The sequence below is a fragment of the Macaca nemestrina genome, chromosome 13 (genome assembly GCF_043159975.1).
Source record: "Macaca nemestrina isolate mMacNem1 chromosome 13, mMacNem.hap1, whole genome shotgun sequence".
Lineage (NCBI taxonomy): Eukaryota > Metazoa > Chordata > Mammalia > Primates > Cercopithecidae > Macaca > Macaca nemestrina.
Genome location: NC_092137.1, coordinates 62,351,495 through 62,377,397, shown reverse-complemented (window position 1 = coordinate 62,377,397; position 25,903 = coordinate 62,351,495). Strand labels below are relative to the sequence as shown.

Below are 25,903 nucleotides of genomic sequence, written 5' to 3'. Positions count from 1 at the left end.
GTATTTTGCCTAAAATACTTTTAGGCATTGTGATGCCAATATATGTGATGCCAATGTATACTTTATCATTCTGATATGGGGAAGTAAATATTAAGCAGGGCTTTGCAAGCTAGAGACGGGAGACAGTTCAGGCTGGGCAAACATAATATGCAAAAATACTGAGGTAAGAAATATGGCTGGCATGCTAGGGGGATAAACAGACTCATTTTGCTGAAAGATAGGATTCCTTTTGAGAAGGAATAGGGCATAGGTGGGAAAAAATGTGAAAGACATTGAATTCTAGAGTTTTTTATAACCTTTAAAGGAAAGTCTGTAGATAATGGAGAGCCATTATGAGGAAGGGATCACTATATTTCATATCTTGTCGAGGGTTATGTGTTACTGTTCTTTCCATTTTTTCAAAAATAGAAGATAAAGTTGAATGTTGACACATAAAACTTAGAGTTCTAAAAAATTCCCAAATGAATGCCAGTTTAACCAACCACATTATAAGTAAATGCTGTTGGCAATGTGGTAGTCAAGGCTTTCAAAGCAAAAATTAAATGATCTCAAAGAGGCTATTTCTTTCTAATCAATAAAAACATTTAGAATTTAAAACCCAAAGAAAAGACTACTGGACAGTTTGGCATTTTGTCAGGTTCATCATCAGGCAGAGCTCTCTTCAACCTGCCTGAAAGTTGGCAAGAAGCTGGATGGAAAAGACTGGCCTCATAAAAGTCTTCAACCAGGTACAACAGCCCCAGAACGCATTGCCATCCATATTCACCACGCAGAGACATGCCTCCAGCAGCTCATGTTTCAACCTCAGAGCCACTTTTGTTTTCTTCTGCAACAAATGATTCCGGGGCTACCAGTCCAGTTGATACTCTCAGTAAAAATTCCTAGAGACAAATGGCCAGGAGAATAGAGCTACTGACCCTCACCTTTACCTGCAACACTAAAATACCAAATTCAATGAACTTTGTTCTTTTACAGAAAAATCCTAGAGGACAGAGTTGAAAAAGCAATATATACACTGCTAAATCACTTAAACTTTCCTATAAGACAATGAGGGAACCATTAATGAATTTTGCCTAGGTAAATAACATGATCCTTAAAATTTTAAGGATTTTAAGGAACACTAACCTGGTGGTAATATTCAATATGGCTTGAAGTGGTGAGAAAGATCAGAAGCAAGCAGGAAGACCAGCGTAAGCAGATGTAGAGCTGGCAATGAATGAGCATGGTAGACCTGCAGAATAGTGAGGAGGCAAGTCTGGGTCTCACAGGGCCTAGGGACCCACCAGGAACTGTTGCTACTCTTGCAAGCATGTAGATTAATATTTTTCTCCACCCTTCCTTTGTTTCTTGATTTACAGTCTCACACACACGAATGTGCACTTTCCACATAGTCTTGCTTCTACTTACCAATTCTTTTCTTTTCTCCCTTCCAGAAAACTTCTGCAGTATACAGATGGCCAATAATTAATACCTTAACTCAAATTCTATGTGACCTCTGTTTTGGTGCTCATCACCACCTGGCAGCTTCCCTAAGTCTATAAGTTGAAAATCGTGAGTTGACTCTATGTCTCAAAAACTATTCTCTCTGTCTGAGTGAAACTCATCACACCAAACCATGAAATACTTGTTTAGAGTGTGGACAGGTCACCCCCCATTCAGGGTCTCCTCTGATCTAATTAGCTGAGGCCAGTAGTAGGGTTGAAAAGCTGGCATGCTCTACCATTCACACAGCAAGGGTATAGGGAAAGTCGCTTCCTGTAGGTCAGCTGAAAGGGTAGGACAGACAAAGATACATATCTTTTGCTATAGCTCAGAAAAAGCGGAAAATAGAGCTACCCTGAGTAGAACACAGAGAATGTTAAAAACCAAGAATGTTAGAAGTGATGGCCATTTAAGATTAGCAAATACATATATAGGATTAAATGGTACTGATAGAAACAAATTGACTATTTGACTAAAAATGATGTATATGTGCCCCTTGGTCCAAGCAAAGTGCCATATATAAAGAATTCGTTTCACCCAAGTGAAAATTGTTCATTTTCTGCCAGGCACGATGGCTCATGCCTGTAATATCAGCACATTGGAAGTCTGAGGTTAACAGCATTGCTTGAGTACAGGATTTTGAGGCTGGACGTAAGCTGTGTTCACACCACTGCACTCCAGCCTGGGTGAAAGAGCCAGACCCTGTCTCAAAAGAAAAAAAAAAAAGTTCATTCTCTAACGTATTTCAAAGGTATTTTAAATATAATCCCTGACATAGTTTGGACATGTGTCCCTGCCCAAATCTCATGTTGAATTGTAATCCCCAATGCTGGAGGATTGATGCTGTCTTTGCAGCAGTAAATGAGTTACTGAGAGATCTGGTCATTTATTATTTTATTTTGAGACAGAGTTTCACTCTTGTCGCCCAGGCTGGAATGCAGTGGCACAATCTCGACTCATTGCAACCTCTACCTCCCAGGTTCAAGCGATTCTCCTGCCTCAACTTCCCGAGTAGCTGGGATTACAAGAGCCTGCCACCACGCCCAGCTAATTTTTGTATTTTTAGTAGAGATGGGGTTTTGCCATGTTGGCCAGGCTTGTCTTGAACTTCTGACTTCAGGTGATCCACCTGCCTTGGCATCCTAAAGTGCTGGGATTACGGGCGTGAGCCACTGCACCCGGCCCAATCTGGTCATTTAAAAGTGGCAATCCCTCCCCTTCCCTCTCGCTCATAAAAATTGAAGTTTCAGAGATCTGATGTTCTTATGATTTTCTAAGAACTTACATATTATGTAGCATTAATAACATATTTTAATAAATCATATTTAAGTTTAATAAATGCTATTTACTTTTAATAATTATATATAGCTAAATAATCTGAAACCCAAAACACAAACCCCCAAAATTAGTATAGGCAAGGAAGGTGACAGACAAGCAAGGATTTCAATAGAAATTAAAACTCATAGCAAGCAATTAAGCCCAGATTCTGACAATCATAATAAGAGATTTTTCTGTTTTCTTAGAATTTTTTTACAATTCAATCTACTATTATGTTATATAAATTTGCTTTTTTTTCCTTTCTTTTTTTTTTTTGAGACAGAGTTTTGCTCTTGTTGCCCAGGCTGGAGTGCAATGGTGCGATCTCAGCTCACCGCAACCTCCACCTCCCAGGTTCAAGCAATTCTCCTGCCTCAACCTCCCAAGTAGCTGGGATTACAGGCATGCACCATTATGCCTGGCTAATTTTGTATTTTTAGTAGAGATGGGGTTTCTCCATGTTGGCCAGGCTGGTCTCAAACTCTTGACCTCAGGTGATCCGCTCACCTCGGCCTCTCAAAGTGCTGGGATTACAGGCATGAGCCACTGAGCCCAGTCATAAATTTGCTTTCTCTACATGGCTGTTTCTTGAACCTAGAAGACAGATTCTGTTTTGTTTACAGTTTTATCTCTAGCACCTAGCATTGTGCCTGGCACATAGCAGGCACTTCTAAATGATGACTGACTGGCTTGTGGGAAGAACATAAGAATGGAACAAAGTAAGGGATGTGTTTGCTGTTGTTGCTTTTTTTGAGACGGAGTCTCACTCTGTTGCGAGAGTATAGTGGCGTGATCTCAACTCACTGCAGCCTCTGCCTCCCGGGTTCAAGCGATTCTCCTGCCTCAGCTTCCTGAGTAGCTGGGATTACAGGTGCCCACCACCACGTCCAGCTAATTTTTGCATTTTTAGTAGAGATGGGGTTTTACCATGTTGGTCAGGCTGGTCTTGAACTCCTGACCTCAGGTGATCCACCCATCTCGGCCTCCCAAGGTGCTGGGATTACAGGCAAGAGCCACCACGCCTGGCCTGTTGTTTTCTTCTAAATTTGTTGTAGAGATGGGGTCTCACTATGTTGCCCAGGCTCACTGTGAGCTCCTGGCCTCAAGTGATCCTCTGCTCTGGTCTCCCAAAGTGTTGGAATTACAAGCGTAAGTCACTGTGCCCAGCCTAATGGATACAGTGAATATTGCTAACCCATATTATTATCCTATAACAAGTTTAATCAAAAAGAATTCTGATGGGCTGGGCAGTGGCTCATGCCTGTAATCTTAGCACTTTGGGAAGCTGAAGTGAGTGGATCCCTTGAACTTAGGAGTACAAGACCAGCCTGGGCAACAAAGTGAGACCCTGCCTATACAAAAAATACAAATAGTAGCTGAGTGTGGTGGCATGTGTGTGCAGTCCCAGCTACTTGGGAGGCTGAGGTGACAGAATCGCTTAAACCTGGGAGGCAGAGGTCGCAGTAAGCCGAGATCATGCCACTGCACTCCAGCCTGGGTGAGAGAGCCAGACCCTGTCTTGGGAAAAAAAGAAATACTGATGGCACACATTACAATTCTAATTATTGAGAATAATTTACTATAGATGATACAAGGTTCCATTTCTGTTTATGTTGCTGATTTCAGGAAACATGTATAAAGAAGCAAATTTTTCAAAAATTTTTGAAATTGCTCAACTGGTCTGCCCAGTGAATTATAAAATTTAACTAAAAGTTGAAAGCAAAGATGACTACATGCTAAGTTCTATATATGGTGTACACCCAAAACAAACAAACTCATGATAGCGTGGAAGAGATGTATATACTGAAGGGGCCAAGAGCCCTCTAAAAGTTCACTGAAAAAAACCACTGACATGGGGCAGATTAATAGAAGAAAAGGCAGACAAATCTATTTAACCTGTATTCACAGAAGCCTTTACAATGGAGAGCCAAAGATACAGGGGAAATTTTCCATTTTTGTGCGTAGGTTCAACAAAGTATGGAAGAGGTATAGAAATATGATTGGACAAAAAGGGTCTAACACCAAAGAATCTAAAACTAATTGAGTGGAGAAACTCAGCAAGGCCTGTCTGTCTAAATTCTTCTCAGCCTCTCTGAGTATGCATTCCTTCCTTCTGGGTGTGGGACAGGACTCTCTGTGGAACCAGGGTCTTATGGCCTACAGTCAAATAAGGGAGGTCAGATCATTTCTTTATGGCCAGTTTTTACATAGAAAGGCAGAGGGAATGTTAGAGTAATACTTTTAGGTTTTACGGCTGGCTTTGGGGACAAGGAGTTCTGGTTTCTATGACCCGCCTTGGGGAAGAGGGATTCTAGATGCCATGGTCAGCCTTAGGGTAGAATGGGACTGAGAGACAGGAGAGCAGGGGGGCAGGAGGTCAGAAAAACTTCTGCTTTTGAAGCTTTCATTTTGGGGTATTGTTTTCTGAGACCCAGCAATACACAATGAACTACAATTTGAAGTAAAAGGTCAAAGATATAATAGAAAAGTTCTAGTTCAGACAGTCCAAGTGATACAGAAAAAAGAGAAAAGGTTTAGTTTAAGTATTTGAGTGCGTATTAAGTCTGACTGGAGGAATTACAGTTTCATGAAGGAAATGGCATCTGTACTAGGATTTTCATAAGAAATATAGGAATATTTTGAAGCAGAGGGAATATCAAAAGTACAAAAATAGTACAGAGGGTGTTTATATAAATTTTTAAAGTCTAGTCTCATGGAAGAGGAGTTCAGGTGATTTATAGTAAACGTGAGATATCATTAGGCATTAGGACTTCATACTCCAGGTGATGGGAAGCTATGATACAATAGGAAATATATATGGTCTTTGTTTTATGGCTCCTAAAATCCTTGGAATCTCATGATAAGAGTATCTTTCGTATGCTAATGGGATGAGTGGTGGCTGGAGGCCCCTAGATAGCTTCAAGATGGGGCTGGTAGTCAGAAAGGCCAAAGCATGATTTGAGGGTTAGAAATTTCAGTCCTATAGGCTGACCTTCAGGGAGAGGAGAGGAGATGGATATTAAGTCAATCACCAATGGCCAATGATTTAATCAATGGTGCCTACATAAGAGAGACTCCATAAAAACCCTAAACAACAGGGTTTAGAGAGCTACCAAGGTGGTGAGCACACTGAGGTGCTGGAAGGGTGGTGTACCTGGAGAGGGCATGGAAGTTTTGAGTTCCTCCTCCATACCTTGGTAAGTAAAGAACTTTACTTCATGAGCTATTCTAGCATATTACTGAACTGGGGGTAGGGATCATGAGAATGCCCAATTTGTAGCTAGATACAAGTGTGGGTAACCTGGGGACCATATATATTTATAGAGAGAGAGAGGCAGGGTCTTGTTCTGTCACCCAGGGTGGAGTGCAGTGGTGCAATCAGGGATCACTGCAGCCTAGACCTTCTGAGCTCAAGTGATTCTCCTGTCTCAGCCTCCTGAATAGCTAGAACTACAGGTGCCTGCCACTATGCCCAGCTAATTTTTTAAGTTTTTTGTAGAGATGGGGTCTTGCTATGTTACCCAGGCTGGTCTTGACTTTTGGGCTGAAGTGATCCTCCCATCTTGGCCTTCCAAAGTGCTAGGATTACAGGTGTGAGCCACCATGCCTGGCAGGAACTCAATACTTTTGACTGGCATCCAAAATGGGGTTAAGACCTGTGGGGTCTCCACTAACTCTGGGTAGTATCAGAATTTAATTGTAGAACACCCAGTTGGTATTCAGAAAATTAGAGAATTGGTTGGCATGCAGGGGAGAAAAAACCTATACTTTTGGTGTCAGAGGTGTTATGAATAAAAGCCAAGAAAAGCCAATGAGGACTAAGCTCTCATTTTTTTTTTATCTTGCCCAAATTCCTATCTAAGAGATCTGGGGAGTCATGTCCTACAAACCATAAATTCTTATCAGATGGGTTTTATTTAACCCTATATGTCATGACTTACTTTCCAATCTGACTCTGGCATAACGTATGAGACAGGCAAAAAAATCAAAATATTTAACCCCAAAACATGTTTCTCTGCCTTATCTTGAAAATGTCCCTGCAAAGCCATCCTTTGTGGGGGAAAAAACCTGCATCTGTAAAGAATCTCTATTAACACAGCTAGATCTTTTTCTTCCAGGCCCTCCCAATCCTGAAGAGATTAGCTAAAGTCTAGTACCTTTTAAAGATCTGAATAGGAAACATTTTTCATCTATTGTCTCTAAGGACAGCTACTATAAGACTTCAAAGGAACCTTGGTCTCCACAATCTTTTATCTTAACCTGAACATTTCCTTTCTATGGATCTTAGGTCCTTAGATAAACTCAACCAATTATCAAACACAAAATGTTTAAATTTACCTACAGCCTGGAAGTACCTCCCTGAGCCCCCTTGCCCTTCTCCCCGCCCCCTGCCTTTGAGTTGCCCCGCCTTTCTGAACCAAACCAAAGTATTTCTTAAATGCATTTGATTGATGTCTCATGCCTCCCTAAAATGTATAAAACCAAGCTGTGCCCTAATCACTTTGGGCACATATTCTCAGGAGCTCCTGAGGGCTGTGTCATGGGCCATGGTCACTCATATTTGGCTCAGAATAAATCTCTTCAAATATTTTACAGTGTTTGACCCTTTTTGTTGACAATAATCTGGTGCACAAACATGTGGGGCCACAGAGAAGACTCAGGACCCTGAAGGAGTTGCCTGAAACCGGAGCGAAGGTACTAGCAGGGGCCCACTGAAGCCTCACCGAGTTCTAGCTTCTCCTCTGGTGAAACTGGTAAGTCCTCCTGAGTCCTGGACCTCCCATTTTTGTTGATGCTCCTTGATTTATTCTGAGCTGTTTTTTTGTTGTTTTGTTTTTTTTTTCTCTCTCTGTTTTTTCTCCTAGGAAGTTGGTTAAAATCTTAATTTTGGTTTCAGAGGTGTATTCAAAACAGTCTTTCTTCATTGCCTTTTCTCTCAAAATTAATCTCAATTGGCTTGTCTGTGCGCACTTTGCTGAGGAACTGAACTGACACTTCTCGTAAGTAAATGAGAGAGTGAGTTCCTCAGCTTGGAAGAGAAAGGACATTTTGCTCCTCCCAGTCAAAAGGTACCCCTGGGTGACCGGGGACCTCGTGGGAGTGTCTGGGGGGTTGACTGTCTGTGACATGCAGCAGCCCTATAGGAAACTCCCCAACAAATATTAATTTAAGAAGGCTTGTCCAGGAAACGCATGTAAGGGCTGGTCAGCCAGTGTTTGGAGCCCTCTCAGAGGTGACAGATCTCTGAAGAGAGAAACTGAGACACGTAAGAGGGTAGAAACGACTCAGTGTTGAAACACTGTAAAGTGCTGCCCACAAGCAGCACATATCATCCACCACACAAAAGCCTTAGGCCACAGGTCAGTTGCTCTTAAAAAAAAAAAAAAAAAAAAGAGAGAGAGAGAGATGGCAAATAAACCCACCAAAAGAGAGGAAAGGCATGGAGAGCGGTCCCCAGCAGGCACCCCAGCTGGGTTTATGTTTAATAATTATGGTGCCTTGACTTGCAAGTATTTATGTAAATGGGAAGATCTTACTAAAGATGACCTAGGTCTAAGGTTTCCAAAATGGGGAACTTTTGATATCCCTAAATTGGTTTTCTTGTGTGCTAGATTAGAAACATTGGCTCCCACATCAAAGTAAATGAATGGGAATCATACTTAGCTGGCACCTAGAATCATCAAAAAGAGGAAATGATAAGCTTGCCTCCCTTCAGGAAGTTAACAAAAAAAAATTTTTGAAACTGTCTCGCCACTTCTGAAATCAGGAAGGCTCCAGAAACTGTCTCCCCTTCTGCTCCTCCTGACTCTCCGCTCTCTCGGAACTTCCTTGTCCAGACAATTTCATTTTTCCTTCTCCCTCCCCTACTCCCTTGCCTCAAGCCACAGGGGGACCAGAAATAGCTGGAGAAAATAATATAGTAGTTGCTCCTTTTAGGGGAAAACCTATAGGCAGAGGGGATCCTAGCATAATGTACATCACCTGGACGAAATCAGAGTTAAAGGCCTTGGTACCTGGATTCTCCGATCGGACTGAAGATCCATTTGGGTTTGCTAAGGAATTCCAATTAACACTTAAGACTTATGATCCAGGGTTCTCTGACCTGTATCAGCTGATTGAGTTACTGGTCCCCAGAACAAAGCTGAAGAATGGTTTAGAGTAGCAGATTGGCAACAGCCTTTAGAAGATTTTGACAAAACAGATGCTGCTGGAAGACAGAAATGCAGCGAGCTTTGCAATCGCCTCTGTGAAACTACCACAGATACTCCCCAAGGTTATAGATTGGGCAAAGGTGAAACAATGTAAAATACACCCAAACAAAATCGTGCCTGACTTTTATATCAGGTTTGAAAAGACATTCAAACAGTTTTCAGGAATACCCCTGGGGAAAGTAAGTGACACCTCACTAAATTCTGGGTTTATGCAGAGTTTAGATAAGGAGTTAGCAAACCTAATAAAGAGGAATAAATGTGGCTTGGGCTTCCTTGCCCACCAGCCACCTAGTCAACCCTAGCTGAGCTAGCTGTCACAATCGTTAAGAAAGAAAAGGAGGCCAGGTATGGTGGCTCATGCCTGTAATCCCAGCACTTTGGGAGGCTGAGGCGGGTGGATCACTTGAGGCCAGGAGTTCGAGACCAGCCTGGCCAATATGGTGAAACCCTGTCTCTATTAAAAATAAAAAATTAGCTGCGTGTGGTGGTGCACGCCTATAATCCCAGCTACTCGGGAGGCTGAGGCAGGAGAATCTTGCTTGAACACAGGAGGCAGAGGTGGCAGTGAGCCAAGATTGCGCCATTGCACTCCAGCCTGGGCAACAGAGTGAGACTCTGTCTCAAAAAAAAAAAAGAAAAGGAAACAGTCTCTAAAATCATGAGTTTACAACTAAAACAACTTAGCAACCAAGTTGGGAGTATGCAAGGGTCCCATGGTGCCCAGAGATCTAAGCGTCCCCCAAGAGGAAGCAATTTGCCACTATTGCAAAAAGAAAGAATATTTTAAAAAAGAATGCAAAAAACTTAAATGGGCTCTTGCACAAAGAGAGCTAAGAGCCCCAGAGGAAGGCACCAGAACAACTCAAAAACCAGAAGAGGGATGCTCTGAGGGAATAGAGAGGGTTTCCCCCCTACTTCTAACTAATGCTTTAGGAGAAGTAGAAATAGCCATAAATGGGGAAAATACCAGAGCCCTTGTCGACACCAGCGCTACACTGTCAGTCCTCAAGCCTACCTTGAGTAAAAACCCTCTCCCTCGGAGTAAAGAAAAAGTCCAAATGGTAGAGGTTTCAAACTCTTATTATAGCCTTTAAATCAAATCCCCTTCAATCTTAATTAGGAGAACTAGTGGGGCATCACTTTTTCTTATAGTAGATAGTGCCCCCATACACATACTAGGATGGGATTTCCTAGAGACCCATAATGCTCACATCTCATTTTCACAGAAGGGAGAAATGATTCTCAACTTGGGAGATGCAGAAGACTTACAAAAGCCCACATGTATATTATACTTGTGAAAGTTAATCAAGATTCTGGACAGGAAGAATTAGAGCCTTTCTTATCTAAGGTACCAGACTCCCTATGGGCAAACTCTTCCATAGATACTGGGAGAATTCAGTCAGCAATCCCTATAGAGATAACCCTAAGTAAATCCAAACCCTGGCCAAACATAAGGCAATATCCCCGAAGACCTGAAGCCTTACTAGGAATCAAACCAAGCATTCAGGACGATTTAGACAAAGGACTCATAATACCCTGCACCAGCCCTTGCAATACACCAATTCTCCCAGTTAAAAAGCCAAATGGGAAAGGCTGGAGATTTGTTCAAGACCTAAGAGCTATAAATAAAACAATAATTCCTAGACACCCTGTTGTTCCTAACCCCTACACCTTATTGTCCAATATTCCTATCACTGCCAGCCACTTCTCTGTTATTGATTTATGTAGTGCATTCTTCAGCATACCTGGAGCTAAATAGCCAGTATCGTTTTGCTTTCACTTAGGAAAATCACCAATACACGTGGACAGTCTTACCCCAGGGCTACTCAGAAAGTCCTACTTATTTTTCTCAAATACTAAAGCCAGATTTAGATGACACTAAATTTCCAAATGAATCTAGTATGTGATTTATTGTTATGCTCATCCTCCCTACCAAAATGCAGAGAAGATACTGTCCACCAATTACAATGGCTTGGTTTTAGGGGACACAAAGTGTCAAAAGATAAATTACAATTTTACCTCCCCAAGTTAAATATTTGGGACATATGATTTCCCCAAGGGGGCTATTAATAAATGCTGAGGGAATCTCTGCTATTATGACCTTTCCCCTGCCCAAAACTAAAAAACAATTAAGAGGATTCTTAGGGTTAACAGGCGATTGCAGGAGTTGGATTCCAAACTACTCCTTAATGGCCCAACCCCTATATAAAAATCTATAACAGACCCAGGTGGACCCAATCCACTGGGAAGAGGGGGAAAAATACAACACATAGAAGATCTAAAACAGGCTCTCACCCAAGCACCTGCTCTAGGCCACCCCAATTACAGTCTTCTTTTTACCCTCTTTGAACATGAAATAAATGAGAATGCTCTAGGAATATTAACTCAAAAACATGGTGACTTCTTGTTGAGAGCTGTTCATTCTAAAATGTAGTGAAATTCAATCTAGTTCTGCTGATAAAGATCATCAGTTTTGAAAGGTTACTGATTTTTCTCTTCCCTCTTAGTTTTTTGCCCAATATATGGAGAAAAGTAACAGTCGATCTTTTTTTTTTTTCTTTTTCTTTTTTGAGATGGAGTCCCGCTCTGTCGCCCAGGCTGGGGCGCAGCGGTGCGATCTCGGCTCACTGCAAGCTCCGCCTCCCGGGTTCACGCCATTCTCCTGCCTCCCGAGTAGCTGGGACTACAGACGCCCACCACCACGCCCAGCTAATTTTTTGTATTTTTAGTAGAGACTGGGTTTCACTGTGTTAGCCAGGATGGTCTCGATTTCCTGACCTCGTCATCCGCCCACCTCGGCCTCCCAAAGTGCCGGGATTACAGGCGTGAGCCACCGCGCCCGGCCCAGTAACAGTCAATCTTAACATTTTGTTTTCATTGTTTTTTAATAAAGCTGCTAGGCAGTGGTGCAGCATTCCTACCTAGTGTCATAAAAACAAAATACTTACATAGCTTTCTTAAAATGTAGGAATGACATTACATTTTTAGGAGACAGTTGCTTTGCACTACTTACTTAACTCTTTTCCATATATTGTGAAACAAACTTTTGAATATGGAATCTTACTCTTTGAATAGAAATGTGCATGTATGATACACATACTTAAGCATGTGTGTGTGTGTATATACATATATATATATGCATACTGTGAAACTTGACTACACAACATAAATCATTTTTTAAAATTCCAGGAATGGGTAGTCTGATCCAGTGATTATCCTTTTGAGGCTAAATAGATTATTATCTTGTTATTTAGGTTTTTACTCCCAGTAGCAAGGCATGCTGAGTCAGTTGCACTCATATGATTATTGTTATTTAAAACTAAAAATAAAGGCTGCATTTTCAAAGATAAATTGGAGATTGCTATTGGTGAAACACAGCCAAAATACTGAATCTGATATACATACAGGTTTCTACAGGAAGATATAATTTAGAATTTGGAGATTTAATAACCAGGGCTACCCAGAAAAAGTGACTTGATAACATGGTACCAATAAGTAAGGGATGCTCTCTCGGTTTGAGTTTGCTACTTTCAAGATTTTAACTTCTCAGGTCATTAATCAAAATTACTGTGTAAGTTAGCCAATAGAATTTTTAGGTTAAAACAACAGATGGGGGGTTTGTGGAGTGTTTAATGTCATGGGCATTTTTAGTAGCATAGACCCTTTGTTCTGCATTTGAATGTTGCATATTTTTGTCACAGCTAATCTTCCCTCCCAAGTTTGCTATTCAAATCAAATGCCTGAATGACATTTCTGGTAGTCTGATGTATTTTTTGAGGAAGTTTGTGATTCCAATGCAGGTGTCTTCATTACCATTTCCTCTACACTGCAGAAGAAGCAAAACTCCTTTGTGAGAATTACTGCACATGTGTATGGGGAAAATAGTTCTGAAAGGCTAGAATGATACAAGTGAGCAAAAGAAGTTGGTCAGCTTGACTATGGAGTGGTGGCAATAATCTCTAAACATTCCAAAAGACCATGAGCTGAACCTAAATTCCCTTGGAATCTGAACAGAAAAGGAATATCAAATTGCCATTTGAAAACTGACCAGCTAATCTGGACCTCAGAGATATATCAGCCAGTGGCCAAAGCCATTTCAAGTACAGAAATTGTATTGAGACTACAGCTAAATAAATTTGAACATTAAGTATAATTTTTCCACTTTTCCTCTTTATAAGCATATTTGTAAACTCAAAGCTGAGCAGAAGTGATTTTATTCTCTCAAGTTCGATACTGAGTTGATTGACTGCTCCCTTACCCCTCACTCTTCCCCTTCCCTTTCCTAAGGTAATAGTGCACAATTTAGGTTATTTTTGCTTCCGAATTTGAATAAAAAACCTAATGCCATGGATTTTTTTTCTTTTGCAACACACCTGTTTATCACCTTGTTTAAATGTAAATGTCCCCTCATGCTTTTGAAATAAGTTTCCTTTTGTAAAACAACCACAACCACAACCACAACAACCAAATATGGTGACAATCACAGCCCAACTTGTTATTTCAGTCAACGGTTAGATCCAGTTGCAAGGGGGCACCCTCCTTGCCTGAGGGCTATACTGGCTGCAGCCACCTTATGCAAAAACATCAAAGAATTTGTCCTAGGGTCCCCTCTGACCCTAGGGTGCCCCCAACTCTGTGAAATCTCTTCTAAGCTCTCACTACAGTCAACACTATTCTGTTAGCTGCTTTGCCTCTTCTGAGGTACTCCTGCTTTCTGCCCTCAACATCATTTTGAAGCACTGTAACACTCTTAACCCTGCTACCTGGCTCCTGCTTCCAGGTGAACAAAAAGAGGAAGAGGAACATGACTGCAATCTACTAACCAATATCTTACTCTCCCCTAGGGAAAAATTAGAGGAAACTCCCATAGAGAATGCCGAATTAATGTGGTTCACGGATGGTTCCTATTTAAGGGACAACCAGGGGCATTACCAGGCAGGATACGCCATCACTTCCATAACAGACATAATCAAAAGTGCCCAACTCGAAGGAATCAAATCAGCCCAGATGGCTGAATTAATAGCATTAACTAGAGCTTGTAAATTAGCTAAAGGAAAAGTGGCAAATATATATACTGACAGCCAATATGCTTTCGGAGTAGTCCATGATTTTGGCATGCTATGGAAACAGAGAGGATTTCTGACCTCATCCGAATAGCCCATATGAAATGGGCACCAAGTCTCGGAGTTACTAGAAGCAATTCAGATGCCAAAGCAACTTGCAATCATAAAAATTTCTGGGCACTCAAAGGATAACACTCAAGAAGCAAAACGAAAGAATCTACCTGATGCTGCAGCAAAGAATGCTGCCCTAGGAAAGATGGCCTGTCCTGTATGGCAATGTAATTTTCGTCCTACAAATACCCTCACTACAATTCTTTTACAATATCAATAAGCATCTACCCCTCAAGAGAAACGGAAGGGAGGTATGTTTGACCCAAGTAAAAAATTATGGATAGGGCCTAACAAAAAACCCATAGTTCCCATAGGTGCACAGTTGCCTTTCCTTCAGTTTATTCACAAAATGACTGATTGGGCCTCCAAAAAAATAGTATCATGGGAACACAATACTTTTGGAAACCATCCCCCATGGTAGCCCAAAAAGTATACTCTTGATGTATTATATGCCCAAAACCGAACCCTAGCAAGCCCTTACATGGCTCCCAAGGTCATTTTCCTTTGCCAATAGGACTTTTTGAAGTATGGCAGTTGGAGTTTATCCAGATGCCACCATTGCAAAATTTCAAATATATGATGGTTTTAGTTTGTATGTTTTCTCATCGGGTAGAAAGATTTCCTTGTTGGACGGCTACCACCTTAACAGCAGGGAGAATTTTGTTAGAATCATTCCAGTTTGGGGAATTCCTTCTGAACTGCACAGTGATCATGGGACTCATTTTACTGGACAAGTTGTTCCATCCATTTGCAAAATCTGGCCAATAACACAACATTTCCATTGTGCCTACCATCCCCAATCCTCTGGGTTGGTGGAACGGACAAATAGCACAATAAAAACTCAATTAGCTAAGCTGACAGAGGCTTTCAACCACCCTTGGCCAAAACCCCTCCCACTCGTCTTGCTTAATCTTAGATCAACTCCTTTTCAAAAACATTGTTTATGGCTCTGTGAAATCGCAACAGGGAGACCTAACAAATAAAACAAAGCTGGTAACAGAATCTTTCCACAGTGAGCTCCCGGGGGCTGCTGACCCCAAAGACCACGGATTACAGCCAGGTGACTTTGTATATTGGAAAAGACTCCAACTGAAGGATTCCCCACAACCCCACTGGAAAGGACCTTATCAGGGACTTTCAACTCTCGCACTGCAAAGTTAAAGGGAGTCACTTCTTGGATTCACATTTCACTCCTAAAACCAGCACCACATTCCTGACCACCCCTGGACTTCTGAACCAGTCTCTGACACCTGCCTGCGAATCAAGAGAATACTGGAGGCTCAGCCAGTCTCTAGAGCTACAATGAAAGCAGACACACTTCCAGAGACGCTGGACCACGCCAGTCCTCATGAACCCTAAAATAACTCTCATTCTTACTTTTCTTGCTATAGAATATTGCTAAAACCCTGAATGTTTTAACTGAGACCCTTAAGAAGCTGTTTGGGATCGATGCACTCTCTTCCTTGGTATAACTTTCTAAATGGGTGCAGCTATACATTCCCTTGCTAAAGCCAGGAAAATGTTTTACTTGTTCATTCTCATTCCCACAATCTCCTCTGTCTGCCTACCCCACACTCCTTCTCTCTTCAGACCTGAAAATTTCTCCTGGTCCTCTGTAACCTCAGCAATCTCCCTGCAGGCAAAGCCCACATCATTTGGTATGATATAGATCAGGATGCAATGAAGAGTGTTATACGGAACAGCACCATTCTAAACATTCCCCAAGGTGTCCAGTTTTTAGGGTGCCTCTATTATAGGGCTGCAACCAAATATGACGTCCTGCAGGAATACTTGCCTAACAATGCCTCAGGACGATCACTGAGAGGGTCTAACCAGGTAGAACACTGCATAACAATAGATATTGGGGATTATTAGTTGAGGCAATTGCCTGGTTACAATGGGAAAAATCTAGCTGCCTCCTGTATAAACTGCCATAGCATGGCCTGCCCAAATAACTACCAGCCCTGTGCTTGTGGCTGGATCCTCCTATCCAGCACCAACCACACTGACCCTACCCTTAAAGAACTATTTATGGTCAAGTGGTGGACAGAGGTCCCTGACAGCACAAATTCCACCCTAAGACCAGGGTGCCTCTGGGAAGCATTATGGAATACCCAGACATGGGCTTACTTAGGTGTAACCTCCACTCACCTAACAATTGTTTGGGATACCCAGCGGTTCTGGATTGACTCCATTTATCCAAATTGTACAAATGCCATCAGTATACAATGGCAACAACATCCTGGTGGATACACCAAAATTGGCCACCCAAAAAACTAAAGCGCGACCTCACTGGAGGAGTTGGAGTTGGGCTAGGTATATTGGGGCAAGCCGAATTCATGACTAATGAAGAGAGACATTCTTTAGAAAAAAATTCCCTATCAAAAATAGGCCACATTGAAGGAATGCTAGTCCAAGAAGAAGGAAAACGATGGGAAGCTGCTTTAAAAGATAATACAGACTCATCAAATGGACAGAAGAAACCAGACAAACCATGAAAACATACTTCCAAACTCAAAGATGGGAAAAAGCATGTACTCTTACCCAACAGGGGCTCATGTCTATTTTACTACAAATGGAATCTGAGGTGGCTATGAAGCAATGGCCTACAATCCTCAGTTCTGAGGCACAATCCAAACACCTGTGGAAAACATATGGTCCACCAAACTTATGGAGATTTTTGGACGGTAAATGTGACCTTAAACATTGTATTCTCAGAGCACAGGCACCGAAGTTAAATGAGGTTCAAAGGTACTCTGTTGTACAACTGGCAGGCGTTGGGACTATTATAAACAATACAAGAATACTCCCCCTGGGAAATAGGTGGGCTATTTTAGCTGGTAATAACACATGGCATCCCATCTCCCTTTCAGATTGTGAAAACAGAAAAGGAGAATGGCTATGCCCTCAAACTACTTGGAACCCTGATTTTTCCCAAACTTGGCCTCTAATATCCACCCCAATGGGACATAACATCTGGTATATGGGGAAGGGCCGCTTCTGTTGGGAGGGACAAAAAAACAACATTGTAGAATTATATGACTTCTCCTGTAACAAAACTTCCTTTTCTCTTCCAAGTACCAGTATATGTTGCAATACAAAAGTGGTTGGAAAAACAGACTTGTCCACTGTTAACAAGTCCTATGACAATTTAGACATTGGGGACCAGGCGTTCCTTGCATTTGATTTATACCCTCCTCAGGATGTTATATCTATGGAGACAAATTGGCCAGAAGAGACATTAAATTTATTAGATTCTGATTTAGTGTCAGTCCTACAATCCTCAAATAAGATCTATCATAAGGTTCAAACGACCCTTGATAAGGAGGGTAAACACATTGTGAGCCTGATCAAAGAATATGATAATGCATGCAGTGGTTTTTTTGGCTGGTTAGGTTGTTTACTGCCCTCTGACTCTACCTATAACCTTCTTGGACACCTAATCTTTGCTATCTTTATGGTATTTGTCACTGTATTAGGATTAAATATCTCTTGTAAATGTTATGCCAGATACAGCAAAAGGAAAAGGCACAATTAAAGAACTGGATCATGATAGCTCACAAAATAAACATGACCTGGGATTTTTTTCTAGACTAAACCCTAGGCCTGACTCCATCTCACCCCTTAAACTATTGGCTATTACATCAGGTTAGACTGTGTGATCCCCCAGTGATCCAAATCACAGGTATTTTAAAACTACTGCTACCAACCACACTACTCTAGGAATGAGCCTTCCTAGTGCCGTGGGACCTTGCCAAATGACCAAATCAGACAACTCTAGGAATGAGCCTTCTTAGCGCCGTGGGATCTGCTGCTGTTTGTTGGCCTGCATATGCATTCTCAGGAATGCTTTTTGGCCAAGAAGAGGGTCTGAGGACAAAGCTCTCATTTTTTTATCTTGCCCAAATTCCTTTCTAAGGGGTCTGGGGAGTCATGCCCTACAACCATAAATTCTCATCAGATGGGTTTTATTTAACCCTATATATTGTGACTTAATTTCCAATCTGACTCTGGCATAACAAGAGACGAGGAAAAAAAATATTTAACCCCAAGACATGTTTCCCTGCCATATCTTGAAAACGGCCCTGCAGGCCAGGTGCGGTGGCTCACGCCTGTAATCCCAGCACTTTGGGAGTCCAAGGCAGGTGATCACCTAAGGTCAGGAGTTTGAGACCAGCCTGGCCAACATGGCAAAACCCCATCTTTACTAAAAATACAAAAATTAGCTGGGCGTGGTGGCATGCTTGTAATCCCAGCTACTTGGGAGGCTGAGGCAGGAGAATCGCTTGAACCTAGGAGGGTTAGGTTGCAACGAGCCAAGATCACGCCACTGCACTCCAGCCTGGGTAACAGAGTGAGACTCTTCTTAAAAAAAAAAAAAAAAAAAAAAAAGAGAAAATGGCCCTACAAAGTCATCCTTGTAGGGGAAAATCTGCATCTGTAAAGAATCTCTATTAACACAGCTAGATCTTTTTCTTCCAAGCCCTCCCAATCCTGAAGAGATTAGCTAAAAGTCTAGTACCTTTTGGAAACATTTTTCATCTATTGTCTCTAAGGGCAGCAACTATAAGACTTCAAAGGAACCTTGGTCTCCACAATCTTTTATCATAACCTGAACATTTCCTTTTCATGGATCCTAGATCCTTAAACTCAACCGTCAACCATAAAAATGTTAAAATTTGCCTATAGCCTGCAACCTCCTCCTCCCCCACTCCTTTGAGTTGTCCTGCCTTTCTGAACCAAACCAATGTACTTCTTAAATGTATTTGATTGATGTCTCATGCCTCCCCTAAAATACATAAAACTAAGCTGTACCCCCACCACCTTGGGCACATGTTCTCAGGACCTCCTGAGGGCTGTGTCACAGGCCATGATCACTCATATTTGGCTCAGAATAAATCTCTTCAAATATTTTACAGAGTTTGGCTCTTTTTGTGGACATCATTAAAGAGTTGTCAAATGGTCAGGTGTATATTTCAGAAAGCAATATGTAGGACTAGAGGTAAATGATTAGAAACCAGAAAAAGAGGACTTGATCTAGGGTAGTGGCCATGGGAGTAAATGGGTTGGTACACAAAATACTGTAGACATATAGGACTAGGTAACCAAATGAACTATAGATGAGGGAGAGAGAAGTAATGAAGACCATTTATATTTCCAGCCTGGGTTATAAGTTTGATGGCAATGCCATTAACTGAAACAAGAAACGGGGAAAAACATATTTGAAGTAAAAATGTCATATTGAGCTAAAAGTGCCCACAGTACATTTATGTATCAGTGCTTACGATGCAGTTAAAACATGTAGATCTGAGTTTTTGAGAAAAAGGGAGAGCTAAAGACATGAATGTGGAAGCAGCTCACAAGGAACTGAAAGCAAAGATAGTGGGGCATGGAGGGTGGATATGATTTTCAAGTGAAAGCCCAGAGAGACAAGAAGAAAGCTAAGGCTGGAAGTGTATTTATAAGACAAGTAATGAAGTACCGAGGAAGACATCAATGAAGAAGACAGAAAAAAGAAAGGAAGGGGAAACAGGAGAGAGCAGTGTCAAAGTCAAAGGAGGAAGGAGAAATCAAAGTTTCAAATATAAGTGAATTGGAATGAGAAATAAAAGAGGATGTGGGCTCTGGTAGTTAAAATGTTACTCATGACTTTTGCCAGAACAGTTCAAGAAAAACAGCGTGAGGAAGAAGATGGTTACCCCTGAGACTCAGGAGTGAATGGGAAGTGAAAAAGTAGAGACAGTGAGTATAGACTATATTTTAATGAATTTTGAGAGTAAGGCAAAGGGTCTCCAATTTCTCATTAGAAAACACGGATATTATCTCCGTACTAACATATGGTGGATGCATCAGAAGGCATTTTTATGAAATTTATCAAGGTTTTTTTTGTTGTTGTTGTTGTTGTTTGAGATGGAGTTTCACTCTTGTTGCCCAGGCTGGAGTGCAATAGCAGGATCTCAGCTCACTGCAATCTCCGCCTCCCAGGTTCAAGTGATTCTTCTGCCTCAGCCTCCCCGGTAGCTGGGATTACGGGCTCCTGCCACCACGCCCAGCTAATTTTTGTACTTTTAGTAGAGACGGGTTTTGTCACATTGGCCAGGCTGGTCTCAAACTCCTGGGATTACAGGCATGAGCCACTTCGCCCTGCTTATCAAGGTTTTTAATAGGAAAATACCTTTATCTCAGAAGAGTGTTTGAAAATAACATTGGGTCCTGTTTTTCTACAAGTATGCCAAGTAGAGTTTTCTAATATGAGGATTTATTATCTACCCTCCATTTGCATTCAGTCCTTTCTTTGATAAATCCTGAAGCAGCCATGACCCTGACAGACTCTACCTCCAAATCATTAAAACGTTAGGGTATGTGAACAATAATTATGAAGAATTTCAGAAAGACTGACATATATTTTCATTCAGTAATTTTGTTGAAGCTTTAAAAACACATTTTGCTGTTTGGAGAACATTATTCAGAAATTCTTCCAATATTAGGCCGCGTGCAGTGGCTCACACCTGTAATTCAGCACTTTGGGAGGCCAAGGCAGGCGAATCACTTGAGGTCAGGAGTTTGAGACCAGTCTGGCCTACATAGTGAAACCCTGTCTCTACCAAAAATATAAAAATTAGCTGGGCATGGTGGCACACGCTTGTAATCCCAGCTACTTGAGAGGCAGAGGCTGCAGTGAGCTGAGATCGCACCATTGCACTCCAGTCTGGGCAACAGAGGGAGACTCCGTCTCAAATTAAAAAAAAGCAAAAACAAAAAAGAAATTCTTCCAATATTAGATTGCTGTTTTACATACAGAAATTATCTTTATTAAAGAGTTAACAATGTAAGCAACCTGTACCCAAAATAAGTTTTGGATCCTAGGTTCACTGTCTAGTTCTGGGGAACATTTAAGAACAAAGCACTATTCACATTGAGGACATTTAGTTTATAAATAATAAATGGTAGTGTGTCCATTTCTTTTTGTAAAGTCTTAAATATTTTTGACGAGACGGGCCATTATCATTAAGTATTTATCAAGCACCTACCAGAAATGCTTAGTCAAACATGAAGGGCACTAACAGGAACAAAAGGGAATTTTTTTTTTTTCTTGAGAAGGAGTCTCGCTCTGTCGCCCAGGCTGGAGTGCAGTGGTGCGATCTCGGCTCACTGCAAGCTCCGCCTCCCGGGTTCACGCCATTCTCCTGCCTCAGCCTCCGGAGTAGCTGGGACTACAGGCGCCCACCACCACGCCCGGCTAATTTTTTCTATTTTTAGTAGAGCTGCGGTTTCGCCGTGTTAGCCAAGATAGTGTCGATCTCCTGACCTGGTGATCCGCCCATCTCAGCCTCCCAAAGTGCTGGGATTACAGGCGTGAGCCACCGCACCAGGCAACAGTCCTTATAGTTCTAAGAACAGCAACTGTGGACTTAGAGAGGGCTAGAAAGATTCAGAAAGTTTTTAAAATTTGTCCCCACCTTTGCTTTTAACTCTATGTGAAGGAGCTTCTAACCTCTTAAAGACCACAAACTACTTCTGTAATTAGGGTTATAGTTATTTGCCCGCTCACTTCAGAGGGCCATTTGAGAATTATGAGATAATATTTTTATAGCTCTTTTAACTGCACAGATGAAAGGCCCTAATTATTAATGACCAGTAGACTTATTCCCTTTCCTTTTGTTTTCTGGCAGGTGACTAGTGGAATTATTCCGATGTCATTTTTCCTACTTAGGTTTCCCTAAAGTCTGTGCTTGGAAAAGGATACCAAAAGAACAACCCCTTAAATATAAGTCTCGATTTGTCTAATCTAGATGTAGGCCAGTTAGAACAGTCATGGAGCCTATGTAAAGCATTTAAAAGAATACTACTAAGACAAGACATGTTATAAAAATAATAGTCCTCATGTAGAGAACAAAAAACCATTCAGAAAGCAACTGATGGTGACATATTTTTACCTCATTACAAAAAAAGACCAAATGAGCCTTTTTGAGAAGTCACAAAATGAAATACAGTTGACCCTTGAACAATATGAGTGTGAACTGCATGGGTTCATTTATACACAAATTTTCTTACCCCTCTGCCACCCCTACAACAGTAAGATCAACCCTTCTTCCTCCTCAATGTGAAGGATGAGGATAAAGAGCTTTATGACGATCTACTTCTACTTAATGAATAGTAAATATATTTTCTCCTTTTTTTTTTTTTTTTTTTTTTTTTGAGTCTTGCTCTATCACCCAGGCTGGAGTGCAGTGGGTGCAAATCTCAGTTCACTGCAAGCTCCGCCTCCCGGGTTCACAGCATTCTCCTGCCTCAGCCTCCCGAATAGCTGGGACTACAGGCGCCCACCACCACGCCCAGCTAATTTTTTGTATTTTTGGTAGAGACAGGGTTTCACCGTGTTAGCCAGGATGGTCTCGACCTCCTGACCTTATGATATGCCCGCCTCGGCCTCCCAGAGTGCTGGGATTACAGGCATGAGCCACCGCGCCCGGCCTCCTTATGATTTTCTAAATAACATTTTCTTTAGCTCACTTTATTATAGTATATATAATACATAATACATAAAAGATAAGTGTTAATCATCTGTTATGTAAGGCTTCTGGTTAGAACTTAACTACTTCTGGCTATTAGTAGTTAAGTAGCAGTAGTAGTTAAGTTTTTGAGTAGTCAAAATTATATGTAGATTTTTGACTATGCTGGGGGTGGGGGAGTTGGTGTCCCTTAACCCCTTTGTTGCTTAAAGGTCAACTGTATTTAATAATGAATTGAGAAGTCATTGTGTAAGCCATGTGCTCCCCTGACTTATGACAATGGAAGTTGTGTTTAGAGCTGACCCTATGAAGAAAAACAAAACAGTACAAAAACAACCCAGGAACCAAAGTTTTAAGAATTGCTTTAATTAGGAGAAAACAGAAAGATGTTTAATTAAATTTTTTAGAAGCCAGAATTTCAGTAGCCAATCAGACTGAGTACTCTGCAATGTGTTCATTGATGAGTGGTCAACAGACAGGAATAGCTCCATGAAAACTAAAATTCTTCTAGTCTCTAGGACCTAAGAATATTTTCTGTCACTCCCTCTGTTTTGGTCACACCTTTCTCAGATGCTGGATCCCTTATACACTTGAGTATCATCCATAAATCTCTATACTCTAAAAATCTCTCCTTCTTCCCCTTGGGCAAAACTTGTTAAAAAATTCACCTACAAACAATTCTTGACAACAATGTTTAATGTGAATCTAATGAAATCACTAGACTTACCTTTCATCTTACAGGAAACAGAGGAACAAAAAAAAGTTGAATGACAAAATGAATAAGTAGGAAGTAAGGCATTCTATAACAACACTGACTTAGACACTTCAAAAGAGACAGAGAGAGAGAAAGAGAGAGATAGTGAAAAGACTACTGTAGATGAGTAGGATTATTCTAGATCAGAAGTTTGTGGCAAACTTCAGCTCATGGGCAAGTCTGGCTTGCTCCTATCTTCTTCTTCATTAAAGTTTTATCAGAATATGGCAAGGCTCATTCATCTTCACATAATCTGTGGCTGCTTTTAGGCTACAATGGCAAAGTTGCATAGCTGCGACAGAGGCAATGTGGCACACAAAGCCTGAAATATTTATTATCCAGGATTTTTTTTTTTTTTTAATTGAGACAGGGTCTTATTCTGTCACCCAGGCTGGAGTGCAGTGGCACAATCATGGCTCACTGCAACCTCAACTTCCTAGGCTCAAGCAAACCTCCCACCTTAGGTGCTGCCTCGAGTAGATGGGACTACAGGCATGTGCTAGCACACCTAGCTAATTTTTAAATTTTTTGTAGAGATGGGGTCTCAGTATGTTGCCCAGGCTGGTCTCAAACACCTGGGCTCAAGCCATCTTCCTGCTTCAGCCTCTCAAAGTGCTGGAATTACAGGTGTGAGCCACTGTGCCTGGCCAAATTTAACAAAGATGTCTCCTAAAAATGAGAGATGCTAAAAAGGGGAATTGGATAGCTGATATCAAGGAAGGGAAGGAAACTTGTTTTTTTTTTTACTGTGTATGGTTTTCTAATTGTTGATTTTTTTACATGTGCATGTGTTACCTATTTAAAAAGCTAAAGCTTAAAACCAACCAACCTATGTTCAAAATCAAAACAAAAAAATTCTTCTGCCTCAGGCTCCTGAGTAGCTGGGACTACAGGCATGCACCACCACACCCAGCTAATTTTTGTAGTTTTAGTAGAGACGAGGTTTCACCATGTTGGTCAGGCTGGTCTTGAACTCCTGACCTTGTGATCCACCCGCCTCGGCCTCCCAAAGTGCTGGGATTACAGGCATGAGCCACCGCACCCAGCCAATACAGCCTAAAAATTTTAAACTGTTTTGGTTACACATGATCACAAAGCTGGACAGGGACAGAAAGTGAAGAAATGAAAGCTTCCAACTTGACTGGGAGAGCCAGTCCACTGCCCACAGACCACGGGGCACGTCATCTAAAGGAAAGACAGAAGTGTGGGAGACAACCTAGCTCCACGTCCTCCAACAGCTCCTAGTTCCTGCTGGTGCCAGGATTACCACTTGAGTGTTCTAAGGTCTCCCCGCTTCAAATTAACAGAGATTAAAGGGATACAGAAACAATGCAGTATGAGAACATTTATGAGATTCTGATTCAGGTATCAGCAAAGTATGTATGCCTTTAGAACTGGAAAAAAGTCTATGTTCTGTTCTTCAACATCACAGAGACATAAAAATTCAGCATTGCAAATCAGAAATGTATACAAGCTTTTGTAATTTGGTCACTTTTCAGGTGAGAGACGTCCTATATCTAATTCCTAACCCTCCATCCAGTGATAAATATCAAATTAATGGATATAAGGTTAACTTTGTGGTCCAAGCATAAATGTAGTATATACATTTCAGTGACATTTTCTAACTACCAAAAAAGGGAAATTAGATTCCTGACTTATACTCTATACAAATTCCTAGTAGGTTACAGATTTAATGTTAATGCCAAAAACAAACAGAAAAACCCGAAACAGAATGGTTTTAGAGATCTAAAAAGAATCAGGAAACCTCAAATAAAAGCCTAAGATTGACATATTTGAATATATAAAAATTGAAATTTTTTCTGAAGAAAAATCATTAACAAAGTAAAAAAAGCAATAAACTATAATACATAATAGATTTTAAATTCCTATAATTCAAAAAGCTTTTATAAATCGATAAGAAAATCATAAATCATCCAAGAGAAAAAGGAGGTATAGGATGTGCACAGGCAATTCGTAAGAGGAAATCTAGATAGCTAGTAGACATGACAACAGACTCAACCTCACTGGTGGACAAGGAAATGTAGAGTAAAACAACAAGGGATATAATTTTTTAAAAAAATCTAGATTGGGCCGGGCGTGGTAGCTCACACCTGTAATCCCAGCACTTTGGGAGGCTGAGGCAGGCAGATCACCTGGGTCAGGAGTTTAAGACCAGCCTGACCAACATGGAGAAACCCAGTCTCTACTAAAAATACAAAATTAGCCAAGTGTGGTGACACATGCCTATAATTCTAGCTACATGGAAGGCTGAGGCAGGAGAATTGCTTGAACCCAGGAGGCAGAGGTTGCAGTGAGCCGAGATGGCACCATTGCACTCCAGCCTGGGCGACAGTGAGACTTTGTCTCAAAAAAAAAAAATCTAGATTGAGAAAAACTAGAGCATAACGTTCAGGGATGGTAGAGATGTAGACAAAGGAACAATCTGATATG

At 41.2% G+C, this 25,903-nt stretch overlaps 1 protein-coding gene across 10 annotated transcripts in view; it reads right to left on the bottom strand.

Moving 5' to 3' along the window:
- LOC105465113 (copper metabolism domain containing 1) overlaps positions 1-25,903 on the bottom strand; it is a 248,464-nt gene that overhangs the window by 28,252 nt on the left and 194,309 nt on the right. The window contains exon 3 of one of the 10 annotated variants that reach the window (XR_011611791.1): positions 1,126-1,231. The exons of the other annotated variants lie outside the window; for them this stretch is intronic. The gene's annotated coding sequence lies outside the window, so the exon portion shown is untranslated. The remainder of the gene's footprint in view (positions 1-1,125; positions 1,232-25,903) is intronic. 10 annotated transcript variants of the gene reach the window in all.